Here is a 19,144-nt window from a genome sequence, read left to right on the forward strand (position 1 = left end):
GATAACAAAAAGATAATTTTCTTGGATCATGAAAAATAATTTAGAAACAAATTCCTAAGAAATTATCTTTAGAATAGATACGTCTTGTTAAAATGGATGCTGTTCAATATTATTTGAATAGTGTCCATGGAAGCAGAGTGAAGAAAGGGAATAGAAAATTCAGGAAGGGTCAACTGGAGAATCAGAAAAGTTTAAGATGTATAACTCAGTGGAAGCTGAGGGATCATCTGGCCCAGGCCCCTTCTTCTCTACTCAAGGCTAGCTGGAAATGGAACATACTGACTTGAGCTCAAATTACATGATAGCTGTTAGTTTATCTCATTTGCCATTTAAAACCTTATTAATTTCTTAGGTAACTTGTTTAAAGTCACAGACTGGCAAATGGTAGAGCTGGAATTCCTACTTTAAACCTTCTGACTTCAAATGCTGTCTTTGAGCCTAGCTTCACTCACCTTCTTTATTCGAGATGAGGATAATAATGGTGCCTTCCTCATAGGTTTGATACAAGAATTAACACATTAATATATGTGAAGTTAGCACCTATATATGTTAGCATAGCACCTGCCACATAATAGGTACTTAATAAATATTAACTGCTATGATTAATGGTATTAATATTAACCTCTATATTACACAACAGTGAGAAAGAATATTTAAAAGTGAACCCAACATTTAAGTTGATCTATTCCCCCCACCCCATATAAAACTCCAGGTTCAGTCTTAAGAAGTTACAACTGAACTCCTTCAGGAGGGCTGATTACAGCCATCAGCAAGTGGCAATGACTCTAGTCCTGCTCCCTGTCACATTTTTTTTCTCTTAGATGCTTCATTTTCATGGAGAAATATATAAGCAGGCCTATGTGATCATACTTGCAGTATGGCAATGTACTGGGGCAAGACATTTGAGGCAAATGTGGCAGTAACTGTGGTGGACACAACCCTTGTAGAATGGGGGTAGATGCAAAGGAACAGAATAAAAGTAATACTGCCTACTTTCTCCATTCAAATTACTTCATTTAATCCCCCCATGGACCCTATGGTGCAGAAAGTTTTCTATGTTGTACATAAGAAAACAAAAGTACAGGGGAAACAAGTGACTTGCTTGACTACACAAATGGATGAAACAGGCCTTTGCCACACCCCTCCCCCTCCCCCTCCCCACACTCTACCTCCATCTCCCATTACATTCCACATCAACCCACATACAGCTCTGCTGGACTCCTGTACCCAAGGGTAGAAAAACTGGATAACTGAAGATTCTCCATTTGAAAAAAAAAAAAAAAAAAAAAAAAAAAAAAAAAAAAAGTTCAGGCAACTATTTGTCTTGATCTGGGTGTAAAAGACTATGATTTCTAATTAGATTTCATAGTTTGTAATAACGTTCCAATCATGATTTTTTTTTTTAATCTCAACAATTTTTGTTTGTTCTGCCTCTGAGGAATCTGCAGGCCTCTGGGAATGTAACTGAACTTCTTTGCCTCATTGTCCCACAGGTTGGGGAGCAGCACCTTCAAAAACATGCAGCGCAGGCACACGACCTTGAGGGAGAAGGGCCCCCGGTAGGCTATTCGGGGTCCCGCCTACATGTTCAATTAGAAGGGCACGTGCCTGACGCCTGAGGAAGAGCGCTTCCTAGACTCAGGCGAGTATGGCAACATTACAGTGGTCAGGAAACTGCTGGAGAGGTCCAAGACCCTCAATTTCAACTGCATGGACTACATGGGACAGAATGCGCTGTAGCTGGCCGTGGGCAACGAGCACCTGGAGATCACGGAGTTGCTGCTCATGAAAGAGAACTTGGCGCGGGTGCGGGCTGCGTTGCTGCTGGCCATCAGCAAGAACTACGTGCACATTGTGGAGGCCATTCTCAACCACCCGGCCTTCGCACAGTGCCAGCGCCTGACACTTAGCCCACTGGAGCAGGAGCTGCAGGACGACGACTTCTACGCCTATGATGAGGATGGCACACGCTTTTCTCACGACATCACGCCCATCATCCTGGCGGCCCACTGCCAGGAGTAGGAAATCCTGCACATCCTGCTGTTCAAGGGCACCCGCATCAAGCGGCCCCACGACTACTTCTGCAAGTGCATCTAGTGCACCAAGAAGCAGCGGAAAGATTCCTTCAGTCACTCGCGCTCCTGCATGAATGCCTACAAAGGACGGGCAAGCGCTGCCTATTTGTCACTGCCTAGCGAAGACCCCATCCTCACCGCACTGGAGCTAAGCAACGAATTAGCCAGACTAGCCAACAATGAGACTGAATTCAAGGTAACTCTCCCACTCTTGAGGGCAGATGACCCAGTGGGCTCTTCTACATGTGCCCAGTATCAAAATGGGTTGTCTTCTGGTCTGAGAAAGGGTGAAAGCCTCAGGCTTTTGTCATTCAGGCTCACAGAGGGAAAGGGTTACACATCTCACCTGGATCAGATGTAGAACTGAGGGAAAAGCAGCCCACTAGGTGAAATATTAAAAAACAAACAAACACATAAATGTAAATAAAAGGTGACTTTGCACAAATCAATATGGTAAAAAACAAGGAATTTGTGGTGCTGGGGAAGACACCTCAGCCCTATCCATGGTCACTTAGGAATGTCTAGGATACCAAGGTTATTTCCTGGTCTGGTCTTAGACTTCATGATTGTTTCATCTGCATGGTTTTGATTTGTCTCATTCACATCTCTATCCCATGCTGAACTGTGCTAATCTTAGGTTCAGTCTCAGCCCAATGTTAAAAGACACAGGATCGCCTTTCTTAAACCTCACCAGCTATTGCTATTTTCTTGTCAATGGGCTGAGATGGCATCACATGAAAAAGCAAATAAAATTGTACAGTTGCTTGTCATTCCAGTAAATGGTCTAGGGCAAAGCCCTACAATTTAGCCACCCTGAGAGCACCTTACCTATCTGGCCAAAGGATGGATACTCATTTCCAAAGTCCATTATTTAAGAGTGGTCCTGTGCTTTTACTGTCAACTGACACTCCCCTGAAAGAGAAGACTAGGACATAATGTAAGAAACTCTTTTGACATGATGTTTAATAAAAGTAACAACACTTAGTGGGCATTTACTATATGCCATGCACTAACTGCCTTACTTTTTTTTCTTGGTTAACAATAACCAGTATGCTGTGGGTACTACTACTATCCCCATTTTGTATGAGAGCACAGAAGTAGACAGAAAGCACACAGTAAATAAGTAATGAAACCATTGTTCTAGTCTAGGCATCCAGAGCTGATTCAGTCACTCCAGCAAACCTGTGCCAGAGGTCTTGTTCATACATTGAGCTTCTCAAAATTTTATTGGCCTTTACCTGAATGATGAAGGGATTCCTCACTCCAGGTGTGGCTGGAAGAGTAGTAACTACAATTGGGCTCATTATTTCCCCTTTTGGCTATGGAACACACAAAAAGGCATCACATGGGGGCTGGCCATCAAACTTAGAAAAGATGTCATTTGCAAGTAAAAATTTCATTATCCAAAAGTGATGCAATGCAAGAGCTATACCTTCATAGAATACAATTAGGTGACCAAGGATGTGTACCATTTCATAGCAAGGAAGGCTCTCCTGGGACATGTTGTTCATGGAGATCTCAAAGGATGGAATGAGATCAGGTCTTACTGAGCAGTAGGAGGTGGACCCAGGGGGAAAGAAGTATCTGGTGGCATTTGGATGAACAAATGAAGATGGAGGCCCAACAAAGCCCAGAGCAGGGAGGAGATAGATGAGGAACTCCATGTGACCAAAATACCGACTTCTTGCTGGGGCACCCAAGAGGAATGCTGAAGAGATGAAGTGGGGGGTAGATCTCAGAGGGCTCTTCATGTAAGGCTGAGCACTCTGAATGTTATTCTGTAGGAGGAAATGGAAAGCCACTAAAAGTTGATGATTCAGGTACTAAGTAGTGAAAACCAGAGTTTTGGAAATTTATTAACCTAAGATGAAATGGAGGATTTGGACTGGGACTGGGTGGGGCACTAAGACTAAAGAGAGGAGAAATTCAGGAATGCATACATAAAGCCAGAAAGAAAAGGCTTGTCCCACCAGCTAGGGATAGATAAACTAGGCCAAGAGAAGGTAGCATGGCACCACAGATTGTGAATAGATAAAACACCCTATAATTAAGCTCATTTTATTTTATCTAATTCCTTAACATTATTCATGGCCTCATCTAGAAAACATGGTGGCTATTGATGCCGAGATTACCCAAAGAAACTCCAAAGAAATATAGCTATTGTCTCTTCTTTTCTCACACCAAGGGCAATGATTTCCCAAGCAAGGCTACTGGAACTTTTCTTATTCCCCAGCCTTCAGACCAATCCTAAACAGGCTCTATAAAAGAAACAGCTAAGCCAATTACTTCAGATATTTCTGGCCAAGAAGGAAAAAAAAACAAGCAAAAAATGTGCTTTGGATTAGATTATCTGGATAATTGCACAATTCTCTACTTATCTCACATCTGGGATCATGCCACCCTAAATAAAACAATGCTATGCTAACATTTGTAAACACATCTGAGCCATTTGTTTCATTTACTAAAACCCAAAGTCTGACATATTTTAGTGTACATAATATCTAAAACTGGAAGTTTGTTGAAATAATTTTCTATGATTTCAAAAGTAAATTATGGAAATTGTGAACAATTAAGAACACTACTAACATAATGGCAAATCCTTTCTATAATGCAGTCATTTACTCAGAATAAGAGCTAGCATAAATACATTTGCTGGCTGTTAACATCCACCTAGTAACGTTTGTTTGAAATAATGTTTTTCAGATTGTTGACAAATGGTGCATTATAAATTAACATAACAGTTCTTTTAGAATTTTATTACTTATTCAACTATCCTTGTTTGTTCATTCCTGACATTATAAATCTTCTTAGAGAGCAGTTTAGCAGGAAAAAAGTCAAACTGTCATGAAAGAATAAAGAACCAGTGAATGTGTTATAATTGCACTCTTGATGAGTCTGTTCTGCTTTCTAGGGACTACATGTGGCTGCTTGTTGTCACATGTTATGGAGATGATCTAGTGTCATCAATTATGTAAAATACTATCAGTGTTTCATTGGAAATATGTTACACGTCATCCTCCATATCTTCTAAAATGCTCACTCTGGAGTGACATGTCCTGACTAGTACATATCATCCAGGATAAGCTTGAATTTGGGGAGTCATTTTAATTTACTACCAGAATAGAGGCTAGTCATTCACAACAAGTGCAGCCAATGTCAAGGTTTCCAGTAAATTGTGTCTGGAATCAGATGCCTACTAGAAAGCCATATTTTTTGGTGGGGAAATTGTGTAGTTGTTCAAGGATTGCATATGTCTCTCTTATATTCTTGGGTCTAGAAAGATATTAAAATTCAACCGGTCAGTGGAGTATCCCAGTGCCTTAAATATACCCAGTAAATTAGTAAGCATTCCAGAAATACGTGATGAAAGGAATGAAATAAATCCTAAAAGAATAATCATTCCAGCTGCTGAAGCAAATTATTACTTTTATCTATGGCTCAAACTTAATACATTTATGGATTTCATAGTAGTATTTGATGAACATGGTGAAATGGGAAAGTTCTAAAGAAGACTACAGCTGGTAGCCAGGGATAAAACCTTCACATTCAATGACTGAAGACTAATCATATGTTGTGTGTCTTCTTTGTCTTACCTAAAATAGGGTTTGAGAGCACTGCCCAAAACTGACATTTTGATTGATTGGTTTATCTATGCACTAGGAGCCAGAGAAAGGGAAGATTGGTGTGATCTGGACTATTCAGGGTGCTTTACCCTGGTGGAATGGGCTCTCTCTGTGTAGAAGCATCTGAGTTAGCAAGAAAAAATAAAGAATATGTCTATCTCGGTTGGGTTGTAACTCCTGCCACCAAGAATATAGAGGCCTCTGTATCTTTCCTGAATTAGTCTGCTTTTTTTTCTTTGCTGATCATTCTCTTATAAAATTGCTCAAGGTACCCCTTTATTTTGTTGATATCTTCCTAAATGCATTCCTAGGCGATTTGTCTATATGTGTTGCTCATCTGTGGAAATGATGTTTCAAAATGATTAGAAGTCAGTATTTCTTCCATTTTAGAGTAGGTGACAGCAGTGCCCTAGGGGCAGGGTAGGGGATGAGGAAGAAAAGGATGACAAGGGAATACTGCAGGGCTTAGGAAAGAAAGGAGGATGGGATGGAGGGATCCCTCTTGCTCCCTTAAATTTTGCTTCAATTTGAAAGCATCTACTGTCACCAAGTCAGAGAACTGTGGAAGCCCAACAAACAGTGCAGCTCAGTTATTTAACGTTTGCCCATTCTGAAGGCTAGAAAAGCTGCTGCTGAGAAAGATCTTCCTGTTGACACAAGAGCAGCATGGAGACTTGTGCTTCAGTCACAGCAATTTATTCTGACAGACCTCAGAGAGGAATCAAGAAAGCTAATGTTATGACTGATTCTCCTTAAGTGTTAATGACCTTTGTGTTTTTCAATGGATAGTTAACCACGGATATTATGAAAAATAGATAATAAATTATATATTGATGTTGTGCTGTCATTTTAAGACCCATAAAAACCCTCCAGGCCTGAAATACCACAAATTAAAAATGCAAATAATGATAAATCAGGCCAATTTGCCACCTGCTATGATTTTAGTGAGATCCCATTGTGGAAGGTGAAGATGTTGAGATGGCAGTTTGTAATCTGCTTGCAAACTTATCAAGACAGAAAAGGGAAGAGCTGGAGAGAAAGAGGATTTACTTTGAATTTTGGTGCTGAGTGCTCAGAGTACACTTGAACTCTGGCCATCTGGGGCTAGGAAGACAAAAAGCTGAGTGAAGGCCCAGCCTAGGCTGGAAGCAGTCCCCAAAATTGAGTAAGTCTTATGCCCCACCTTCCAGTGTTTGTACTAGTTTCTCATATGGTTCGAATACATTCAGGATTTTTAAATATTATAGACTAACACCCTAGGAAAATATATTTCCTTGAAGTTTGAAAGTTTGGCTGGTAGTATAAAAAATGCCTGCTTAGCATGCAGGAAATGATTTGAAAATCATTTCTTTTTCCACTGGGGAAATATTTTTCAAGCTGTGAAGGTGCAAGTGTGTGGTGTATGTGTGTATAAGAGAATCTGGCAGAAAAGCCCTCAAAGCACTCACTTATGTATCATCCCTGATACACTAAGGAATCTGACTAGGCCACTCTAGGCCTGTGCTTGAACATCTAATGATGCACAATGAGCAGAGGAGAGAATGACCACAGAAGGCAGGTGATGAGTGGAAGGGCCTGGCCCTCACTAAGCACATGCAATGAGGTATGCTCTATTGTTGGTCTACCTGGGGCTATGGTCACAGGCCCCTGTACTTGAGAAGACTGGCTTATTTCATGAAAAGGGATAAAGGTGACTCTGCCCAAGGTAGCTTTGTCTTTCTATTTCATTGCCTAAGTATCTGGAGGAGCACTTTTGATAGAGCATTCATTAAAGAGTCATAACAGGAAAATTAGCTAATTAATGTATCCTTTAGTGACAGTTTTTTGAGATCACAAATAATGCCTAAAATTAGAATGCTCTTCTAGCTTTCTGCCAAGAGTATCAGCCTCTGAAATACAGGGAGACAGTGAAAATTGTGTTAGAGTTATTCAGGTGAGATGAAGGAAGCTATTAAACTAAAAAATAGGTAGAGTCAGGCTCCAGTGATCACACAGTGTAGTCATGCTTCATTTCCTGGACACAGAAGAGTGGAGAGCAAAAAGCTTGGCCCTGGAGCCAGTCAGACCTGGGTTTCATCTCCTACAAGTCATGTAATTTTGGACAACTACTTGAAGCTAATTGTCGTATTTCAAAAATGAAGGATGGGAGGGAAGGACTATATACTTCAATCATAACTTCTTCAAAATGGATTGCTTCTTCCCCCACCCAAACATTTTCTCTTACCCTAATCTGCTAATCCCAGGGACGCCATGATTTACTAAAACTTTGTGTACTTTATCCCATTTAACTTCAAGAAAGTGCTGGCACAAATGTGGTGCTCAGTAAATAAATAAGTTGGTAAATTTATGAATAATAGCCTCTGTGTGTTGGTAAGGATTAAATGAGATCAAGAATATATCTGTGAAGAGAACTAGACACATAATAAGCATTATTAATTTTTCACTAGAGAGCTCAGTGGCAATTCCTTTCCCAAAGCCCACTGAATTGTAAGCACTGCAACTTTTTTTTCTTTTTTACCATTAATACAGCTTACATTTCAGCACCTCCTCTATTCATAGGGTCTTTTTGATTTTGGCTAAGCTTCCTATCCCCTCAGCAGAGCTTTTCAGAAAAAGAAAAGACCTAGGTTGTACGTGTGAGCTCTGTGGTTAAAAATAGGCCAAGGGAGATGTTCTCCAATTGGAAAAATGCAGACCACTAAAACCAAATAAACTAAGAATGCTGCTCAAATATTACTGTGAAAAGAAGTGATGTGGGCTAGAAAGATAGAAAAGCAAAAGAGAGTGGGAGGAAATGGGCAGGCAGAGCTCCTGACAAATGCAAACAGAGATTTTAAAAAATATCTGTGGAAAAGATTCATCACCACACACTAAAAAAAGGGGAAAATCATTTCCTACACAAGTGAAACTATCTGTATGAATTATCAGAGATACAGAGAAAAATGGAGATGGTTCTTCAAGAAAATTAGCCAATAAATAGTAGCACAAATTAAATTTAAAAAACCACAAGGATTATTTCTCTGAAAGAGAAAAGTCACAATGCTATATAAATTAATCATAATGGGGGTAGCATTAATCAAGTATGCTGCACTTATCATTGGCATGGAGGCATGCATTTTAATTAGCAATAAATTCACACTCAGATTAAATGGGGAGATACATGTCAGGATGTTGGGAGAGGGGAAGAGTCTATAGACTCACAGAGTATCAGAACCAGATGAACCCTATTTATAGAGCTGTCTGAAACCCAAGCGCTCATGCCATAAATTCTTTTTTTTTTTTTGGTACCCAGTATTGAACCCAGGGTGCTTAACCATCAAACAATTTATTTTTTATTTAAAGACAGGGTCTCATTAAGTTTATTAAGACCTTGCTAAGTTGCAGAGGCTGGTTTTGAATTTACAATCTTCCTGCCTCAGCCTCCCCAGCCACTGGGATTACAGGCAAGAGCTATCGTGCCCAGCCATGACAGATTCATTTTAAGTCTCTAGCCTAAGCAAGCCTCTGGGTTAGGTGCTCAAATAAATAATGAAGGTAAAGTTCCCACCATCAAGGAGCTCATTATCTAATGGAAGAAACAGACATTCTTCATACAACCACAAAAATAAACACAGCATTACGAATTATACACTATAAACCATAAAACTATAAACTCTATAGTTTTCAGAGAGTTGAGTCAGTGATGCAGATGTGTGTGTGTGTGTGTGTGTGTGTGTGTGTGTATGTGTGCATGTGCATGCACGTGTGTGTGTGTGTGTGTGTTTATGCACATATTTGAAGATTTTCAAAGAAGGCAATGTTTTACTGAAACCCAAGGGCATAAAAGAATAAAACAGACATCAAGGAATGGAAAAGAGGGTTCTGGGCATAGAAAAGTTACATGAAATAACACACTGCTGAGAGTAAAAAGGAGGCTCATTCAGAAAATTGCAGGTTACATGGTATGGATTCATTGCAGGGAATAAAAGGAAAAATAAGCAGGTGATAGGGATGCTGACCAGGACCTCAGACAGGGCTTTACCTTTAGTGACCATGTAAAAAGCTGGACTTCATTGTAAGGTGAATCTGGAGAGTCATTGGAAGCTTTCAGCAGGTGAAAAAGTGACTCACATCTACAGTTTGAAAGATCCGATCTGCCTACTGTAGAAAATGGATTAGAGAGGAAAAGAAAGGAAGAAGTTAAAGATTGCTGAGGAAGATGAGATCACCCCTGAACGATGGTGAATGGCATGAGTTTCCAGAAGGACTAGCACATCTCAATCAGTAAGTGAATCATCACAGATGGACCCACAGCACAGTTAGAGGATGTGATTGCCTCCTAGACATCTTTGTTGTTATGAGCTTCCCAAGGCCCTGCTTCTCTCATATCTGGTATCTATTGGGGCTACACAGGGGTGCACCAGGCAGTGGAGAAACACAGGAAAAGGAAACAGAATATACCAGGGCTTTAACTTCTCCTCTAATTCAGAATCCCAATGGAATAGGAAGAGGGCAAGAGAGTAAGGTAGATCCCAATCTGCCACCCTGACCTTTGAAGGAAAAAGATGTTGACTTCCAGACTTGGCCAAATTATTCTCTGCAAAGCATTGGCAGCACAGAGATATTGGAAGGTGGAATAAAAAGTGATAATCCCAGTATTGAAAGGATCCCACTGATTTTTAATCTTTGCACTGCATGTTTCAGACTCTGAATACATCTTTGTCCCATTTTAATTTTTCATTCAAGTGAGAGAAATTGTTGAGTCATATCTATAATTTGTGTTAAACTGGAGTTCATTTTAGAATAAATATAAGCATGGAGTAGAGCTTTTCTTCCTCCTCCTTTCCCCTTGAGGTTTTTGGTGTTGTGACAGACTAAAAGGGGACAGAATATGGGCAAGGCTTTCTGAGCAACCAAAATCCCAGTTTAGTCAGGGTGGGTGTATTGGTTTTCTAGTGCTACCATAACAAACTATTAAAAATTTGGTGATGTAACACAAGAGAACTTTATTGTATTACAGTATTTAAGGTGAGACATTAGCAGGGCCATGCTGTTGCCAAAGGTTCTCAGGGAGAAGCCTTCCTTTCCTCTTCCTAGTTTCTGGCAGTTGCCACTAATATTATCTCATCAACACATCCCTCCAGTCTGTGCCTCTGTCAGCATGTGGTGGTTTTCCTGGGTATTTCTATGTCTCTTCTCATAAGGGTGGCAGTCATTTTGGACTAAGGGGGCACCTACTCTAGTAGGAATCCATCATAACTAATTATACCTGTAACTACCCCATTATCAAATAAGATCACCTTCTGAATTTCTACTAAGGATAGGCCTTAGAGTATGGGACACTATTGAGCAATACACTGGGAGAAGTACCAGGTTCACATGAATTAGAGAAGGCTGAGACCAGGAAACAAGGCAAATCTTCAAAGGAAAGGAAGAGAAAAAGTCATAAATCAGTTATTCTGGATAACCAAAGTCAGTCCTACACTAGGAGGTCAGTCTGAAAGAAAAGGGTAAGGCTGCTGGTACCACTCATTGACAGAGACACAAGCACAGCCAAGGATGCTATACTACAACTCCATACAAGTGAGTGGGGGTGGGAGTGCTGGGGGAAGGAGGCAGGGTGGATAAAAGGTGGGAAGGTAGGGACAAAAGCAATGGAGGGAAACTTGGTATTGAGGGCATTGGTCCTTTCAAGTATGAGGAAGGCATTTTCTTTTTTTCTAAATATTTTTTTAGTTGTTGATAGACCATTGTTATATTTATTTATATGTGGTGCTGAGAATTGAACCCAGTGCTTCACATGTTCTAGGCAAGCGCTCTACCACTGAGCTAGCCCCAGCCTGAGGAAGGCATTTTCAAGTGTTCGATTTTGGGGTAATAAAAATAAAATACTACTAATTCTAGAATTTTTAGAAAATATAAAATGTCAGAGGGGACAAAGAAGTGAGCACTAATTCCAGCACCTAAGAATATTACATGTTTCAGATTGTTCTGCCTAGAGTTTCTCCTATCCCAGGTGCAAAATTTGAATTATTACTGTGAATCAGATGATGGAATATTACCACAATATTTTTGTTACCCTTCATAATTTCTCTTCATTCTCATTCTCTCATACTAAAAGAGTCAAACATTGCAATGTATTTATATATTTAAGAATGTTGATATGTATCATTCATTCAAGGAACATATCTGATGCCTCTACAGTACTCTCAAATTCTAGATACTGTGAATACCTCAAGATCATTAAAAACCACATCATCTCTGCCCTCTTGAAGTTTATATTTTATTGCAGGTTACAGAAAAATAACTGTTGATTGGGTATGTATGTGTGTTTATAAATTACATACAAGGGTATTATGGCATAAAAAGTTGTTCTTTTTATTCTCTGTCACCCAGTGCCTTTTCCCCTGTTGTCTCTATGTTGCTGTGGGTAAAAATGGTTCATTTCTTCTGTCTACCATCTAGTCTTTCATCCTCTGTACAGTCTTAAACTTATTCCTTCCCACAGGGATAGCATATATTGCTTCTAACTTCTTCTTGTCCCTACATTGCTTCTAACTTCTTATTACCACAAATGACGCTGCAAAGCCATCACTGTACCCTCTTACAATCTCATTAAGGTACTCCAGATTCAGGAAGGAACATCCATGTTTAACTTCACCAAATACACTGCTGCCCAGAAGGCCTGCCCTGGTTACACTCTCTTGGGGCTGCAGTTTGCCACATGATGCCAGCACTGAGTATTATTCTGCTTTCCATTGTCTGCCAGTTTGAGCAATGTGAAGTCACTTGATTTACATTTCTCTAATCATTAATGAAGCTGAGTACTTCCCAGACTGTTTAGTCATGTGAATTTCTCCTTACCATGAATTGCCTCTTCCCATCTTTCCTTCACTCACTTTAAAAAAATTCTTTATTTGTTCTTTTTAGTTATACATGATTGTAGAATGTATTTTGACACATCATACATGCATGGAGTATAATTTTCTATTTTTGTGGTTGTACATGATGTGGAGTTACGTTGGTCATGTAATCGTATATGAACATATGAAAGATATGTTCTATTCATTTTGCCATCTTTCCCATTCCTACCCCCACTCTCCCTGTCTAATCTGGTGAACCTCCCCCCTCTCACCCCCTCACCCCCACCTATTGTGAGACAATATTAACATATGAGAGAAAACATATGGACTTTGGCTTTTTGGAATTGGCTTATTTCATTTAGCATGATAGTTTCCAGTTCCATCCATTTACTGGTAAAAATCATAATTTCATTCTTCTTTATAAGTGAGTAATATGTGTATATTTACTACATTTTCTTTAACCATTTATCTGTTGAAAAGCACCTAAGTTGGTTCCATAGCTTGCTTATTGTGAATTGAGCTGCTATAAACATTGGTATAGCTACATCATTATATTTTGCTGATTTTACGTTCTTCGATATAAACCTAAGAGTGGGTCATCCATCAACAAGTGAATTCACTTTCTTCTCAGCAGCACATGGATCCTTCTCTAAAATAGATCATATATTATGCCACAAAGCAACTCTTAGCAAATACAAAAAAAAGTAGAGATACTACCCTACATTCTATCATATCATAGTGAAATGAAATTAGAAATCAAAGATAAATAAAAAATAAAAGCTACCCCAACACCTGGAGACTAAATAATATGTTATTAAAAGAACAATGTGGTGCAGTGGACATTAAGGAGGATATTAAAAAAAATTTTTAGAGGTAAATCAGAACATTGATACAACATACCAAAATCTCTGGGACACTATGAAGGCAGTACTAAGAGGAAAGTTCATTGCATGGAGTTCATTTCTTAAGAGAAGAAAAAGAAAAAGTCAACAAGTAAATGATCTAACATTACATCTCAAAGTCCTAGAAAAATGGAACAAATCAAAACCAAAAGCAGTATAAGACAGGAAATAATTAAAATCAAAGCTGAAATCAATGAAATAGAAACAATTTAAAAAATTGACAAAACAAATTTTGGTTCTTTGAAAAAATAAATAAAATTGATAAATGCTTAGCCATGTTAATGAAGAGAAGAAGAGAGAAAACTCAGTTTACTGACATCCATGGTGAAAAAGGAAATATCATAACGGACACTACAAAAATACTGAAGGTAATTATAAATTATTTTGAAAATTTGCACTCCAATAAAATAGAAAATATCAAAGGCATCAACAAATTTCTAGAGTCATATTACTTGCCTGAACTAAATCAGGAGGATATATACAAGTTACAAAATTCAGGTTCAAGCATTGAAATACAAGATGCCATCAGAAGCCTATCAACCAAGAAAAGCCCAAGACCTGATGGATACACAGCTGAATTCTATAAGACTTTCAAATACTCCTCAAATTATTTCATAAAATAAAAAAGAGGGAACACTTTCAAACTCATTCTATGAGGCCAATATCATCCGGATTCCAAAGTCACACAAAGACACATCAAAGAAAGAAAACTTCAGAACAATATTTCTAATGAACATAGATGCAAATCTTCTCAATAAAATTCTGGCAAATAGAATACAAAAACATATCAAAGAGATCGTGCTCCACAATCAAGTAGGATTCATCCCAGGGATGCAAGGTTGGTTCTACATATGGAAATCAATAAATGTAATTCATCACATCAATAGACTTAAAGATAAGAATCATATGATCATCTCAATAGATGCAGAAAAAGCATTCAACAAAATACAGAACAGCTTTATGTTCAAAACCCTAGAAAAACTAGGGATAAGAGGAACATATCTCAACATTGTAAAGCCCCAGGCCAACATCATTCTAAATGGAAAAAAATTGAAGGCATTCCCTCTAAAAACTGGAACAAGACAGGGATGCCCACTTTCACCACATCTATTCAACATAGTTCTTGAAACTCTGGCTAGAGTAATTAGACAAAAGAAATTAAAGGGATATGTATAGCGAAAGAAGAATTTAAATTAGCACTATTTGCTGACCATACGATTCTATACCTAGATGACCCAAAAAGCTCCACCAGAAAACTTCTAGTACTAGTAAATGAATTCAGCAAAGTAGAAGGATATAAAATCAACACCCATAAATCAAAGACATTTCTGTAATCAGTGACAGATCCTCTAGAAGAGAACTAGAAAAACTACCCCATTTACAATAGCCTCAAAAAAATTAAATACTTGGGAATCAATGAAGGAGGTGAAAAACTTCTACAATGAAAAATACAGAAAGCTAAAGAAAGAAATTAAAGACCTTAAAAGATGGAAAGGTCTACCTTATTCTTGGATAGGCAGAATAAATATTGTCAGAATTAATATTGTCAAAATGACCATACTACCAAAAGTACTATACAGATTTAATGCAATTCGAATCAAAATCTTAATGATATTCCTCATGGTAATAGAAAAAGCTGCTAGACCAATGGTACAGAGTAGAGGACACAGAGATGAACCCACATAAACACTGTTATCTCATATTAGACAAACATATATTGGAGAAAAGATAGCCTATTCAACAAATGGTGCTGGGAAAACTGGATATCCATATGTAGCAAAATGAAGTTAAACTCCTATCTCACCAACTCAACTCAAAGTGGATCAAGGACCTAGGAATTAGACCAGGGACCCTATGCCTAATAGAAGAAAAAAAAGGCCCAAATCTTTATCATGTCAAATTAGGCCCTGACTTTTTTAACAAGACTCCTATAGTGCAAGAAATAAAATCAAGAATCAATAAATGGGATAAATCCAAACTAAAAAGCTGCTTCTCAGCAAAAGAAACAATCAGTGAGTTTAATAGAGAGCCTACAGAATGGGAGCAAATTTTTTCCAACACACATCAGAAAGAACACTAATATCTAGGATATATATAAAGAACTCAAAAATCTTAACATCAAAAAAAACCCCAAATAATCCAATTAATAAATGGCCAATGAACTGAACAGACAATTCTCAGAAGATGATATATAATCAATTAACAAATATATGAAAAAATGTTCAACATCTCAAGTAGTTAGAGAAATGCAAATCAAAAATACTCTAAGATGTTAACTCCCTCCAGTCAGAATGACAGCTATTAAGAGTATAAACAACAATAAGTGTTGGCAAGGATGTGGGAAAAAAAGGCACACTCATATATTACTGGTAGGACTATAAATCGGTGCCATCAATATTGAAAGCAAAATGGATATTCCTTGGAAAACTGGAAATGGAACCACCATTTGACCCTGCTATCCCACTCCTCAGTTTATATCTAAAGGACATAAAAATAGCCTACTACAGAGACACAGCCACATCAATGTTTATTGCAGCACAATTTACAATAGATTAATTGTGGAACCAATCTAGATGCCCTTCAGTAGATGAATGGATAAAGAAAATATGGCATATATACACAATAAAATATTATTCAACATTAAAAGACAATAAAATCATGGCATTTGCAGGTTAATGGATGGAGTTGGAGAATATCATGCTAAGTGAAGTAAGCCAATCCCAAAGAAACTAAAGGCTGAATGTTTTCTCTGATTAGTGGATGCAGATTTATGATGGGGGTGGGGCATGAGAATAATGCAGGAACATTGGACTGAGCAAAGGGGAGGGTGAGAAGGGATTATGGAGGTAGGAAAATGATGGAGTGAGATGGACATCATTACCCTAGGTACACATATGATTGCACGAATTGTGTGTCCCTACATCATGTACAGAATTGAAATGTTGTGCTCCATTTGTGTACAATGAATTGAAATGCATTCTGCTGTCATGATCAACTAAGTATAACAAATGAAAAAAATATTAAACAAATAAATAACATTTAAAATAAATAAATAAATAAACAAACCTAGGTGTGGGATAACTGAATCAAATGGTGTTTCCAAGTTTTCTGAGGAATCTCTATACTGCTTTCCAGAGTGGTTGCACCAATTTGCAGTCCCACCAGCAATATACGAGTGTAGTTTTTTTTCCTCATATTCTCACCAACATTTATTATTACTTAAATTCGTGATAATTTCCATTCTGACAGAAATGAGATGAAACTTCAGTGTAATTTTAATTTGCATTTCTAATTGACAATTAAATCTAATTGCTAGTGGTGTTGAACAGTTTTTCAAATATTTGTTAACCAATCATTTATCTTCTTCTAAGAAGTGTCTGTCCAGTTCCTTTGCCCATTTATTAATTGGGTTATTTGGGCTTTTTTGTTAAGTTTTTGAGTTTTTTATATATGCTGGAGATTAATGCTGTATCTGAGCTGCATGTGGCAAAGATTTTCTACCATTCTATAAGCTCTCTTTTCACATTCTTTATTGTTTCCTTTGCTATAAAGAAGATTTTTAGTTTGATACCATCCCATTTATTGATTCCTGATTTGACTTCTTATGACTTTTTATGCTTAGGTTCAATGGAGAATGGAAAGTATGACTGAACAAGAATATGATCTAATAGTAATAGTAAGGCCTGTCTAAATTCTTTGTGGCCTCTTCTGTGTACCATTCCTTCCCTTGAATATAAGGGATGACTCCTCTAGCATGAGGGTCTGTGATTTAATTTTAAGGGGTGGGTTAGAAGTCTTGTTAAAAAATTTGGTTCCTAAGCCAACATGATGGAGATTTGAGCCTACTGTTTCTTCTAGGAGGAGCAGGATCTCTGGTCTAATGCCGAGGTCCTTGATCCACTTTGAGTTTAGTTTTGTGCAGGGCCCTTTAACACTCTTCAACATTATTTCTGTCTTGCAGTGTTTTTTTTTCTTGGAAATATAGGGGATTGAACTGAGGGGTGCTCCACTGAGCTACCTCACCAGTTCTTTTTATTTTGACACAGGGTTTCACTAAGTGGCCTAGGCTGACCTTGAACTTGAGATCCTCCTACTCAGCCCATGGGGTAACTGGGATTACAGATATACACCATCACACCCAGCTTGTCTTGGGGTATTCAAATTTTTCTTGCAAGAGTTCCTTACATATTCTACATAATATTTCCTGGCCTATTTCAGACATTGCAAATATCTTCTTATAGTCTGTCACTTATCTATTTTGGAGGAAAAAGAGTGTCATGTCTTCTTAACCTATCACAAGGGTCACAGCTGACATTCCTGTAACATAAGACAGGAAAATAAAAGAAAAGCATGACAAATTTATTTAACAGAGTTTCACAAGTCATAGGATTCTTACTAAATGTAGACTCAAAGACCTGGGAGAACCATTCTACTTTTATGCTTAGGTTCATTGGAGAATGGAAAGTATGACTGAACAAGAATAATATCTAATAGTAATAGTAAGGTCTTTCTAGATTCTCTGTGACCTCTTTTGTGTACCATTCCTTCCCCTTAATATAAGGTAGGACCCCTCTGACATGAGGGTCTATGACATAATTTTAGGGGGTGGGTTAGGGCAGGAAATTACTTGATGGCAGCTCTTACACAGAGAGAGGGGAAGGTCTGATGTCATTCTTGCCTCTGAGGTCCTCCCAATGTCTTTTACTTCAAAGTCTTTTGGGATAGTGTCTTTTTAGCCCTAACTTCTGATAAACATCTTGCATCATTTCTTGAACAGAAACCCTTATCTTTTTGTAATGTTTGTTTTTTAAAAAAAAATAGTTTTAGTTGTATATGAACACAATGCCTTTATTTTATTTATTTATTTTTATGTGGTGCTGAGGATCAAACCCAGTGCCTCACAGGTGCTAGGCAAGCTCAGCTCCAGAAGCCCTTAGTTTTGAAATTTTTTATGTGTTTAGTTTTGCTGAAACATTCTTCCCCGCCCAAAGTCATAAAGACATATATTTTTTCCTTTCTTTTCTTTTCATAGATTTACCAGTCATTTAAGTCTTTAGTCAAATTGGAATTTCCTTTTGTTTACAGAGCAAGTTTTTACAAGGTTTTCTGTTCCACATAGTTTCCCAGCATCATCTATTAAATAATCCAAATTTTCTCCACTCATCTGCAAAGTCGCCTTCATTAAAGACCAATTCCCAAATGCACAAGTTTCTGTTTCTGGGATTTCTATTCCATTCCAGTATTCAGTATAAGTATTACTCCTACAGTTTCATTTCTAGATTCTTTTATAACCTTAACCAAGTAGGAAGAATCAGGGCTTTTTTTTTCCTTCTGTGAAAAGATTTGTTTGTCTTTTACAATTATGGCAAGACAATATAGACAATTTGGAATCCTACTTTTCTCACTGAATATTTTAACTTTGGCATTTCCCCTGTGTTATGTAAACACTTGATAAATACCAGTTCCTGTCAAATTTTTACATTGTAATCAATAAAACTTTGTGGTGACTTCCTACCCTAGGACATTTCTGTCTCAGGCTAGGGTGAGGGTGGGCCCCAGGTGCTAAAGCAGAGACAAATCTATTCGGTGAAGGATATTCTTTAAGAGGATCAGGGAAGGGAACTTAGTTAAGAAGAATGAAGGGGGATACCAATAAAAGGGACTACTAATTTGCCAATCAAAGCACAGATATCTTTAATTCA

At 38.0% G+C, this 19,144-nt stretch overlaps 1 pseudogene; it reads left to right on the top strand.

Annotated features, from left to right (window-relative positions):
• The first annotated feature begins 877 nt into the window (after nucleotides 1-877).
• The window catches only part of LOC143389367 (short transient receptor potential channel 7-like), a 103,918-nt pseudogene continuing 85,651 nt past the window's right edge, over nucleotides 878-19,144 (top strand).

The sequence above is a fragment of the Callospermophilus lateralis genome, unplaced genomic scaffold (assembly GCF_048772815.1).
Source record: "Callospermophilus lateralis isolate mCalLat2 unplaced genomic scaffold, mCalLat2.hap1 Scaffold_160, whole genome shotgun sequence".
Classification (NCBI taxonomy): Eukaryota; Metazoa; Chordata; class Mammalia; order Rodentia; family Sciuridae; genus Callospermophilus; species Callospermophilus lateralis.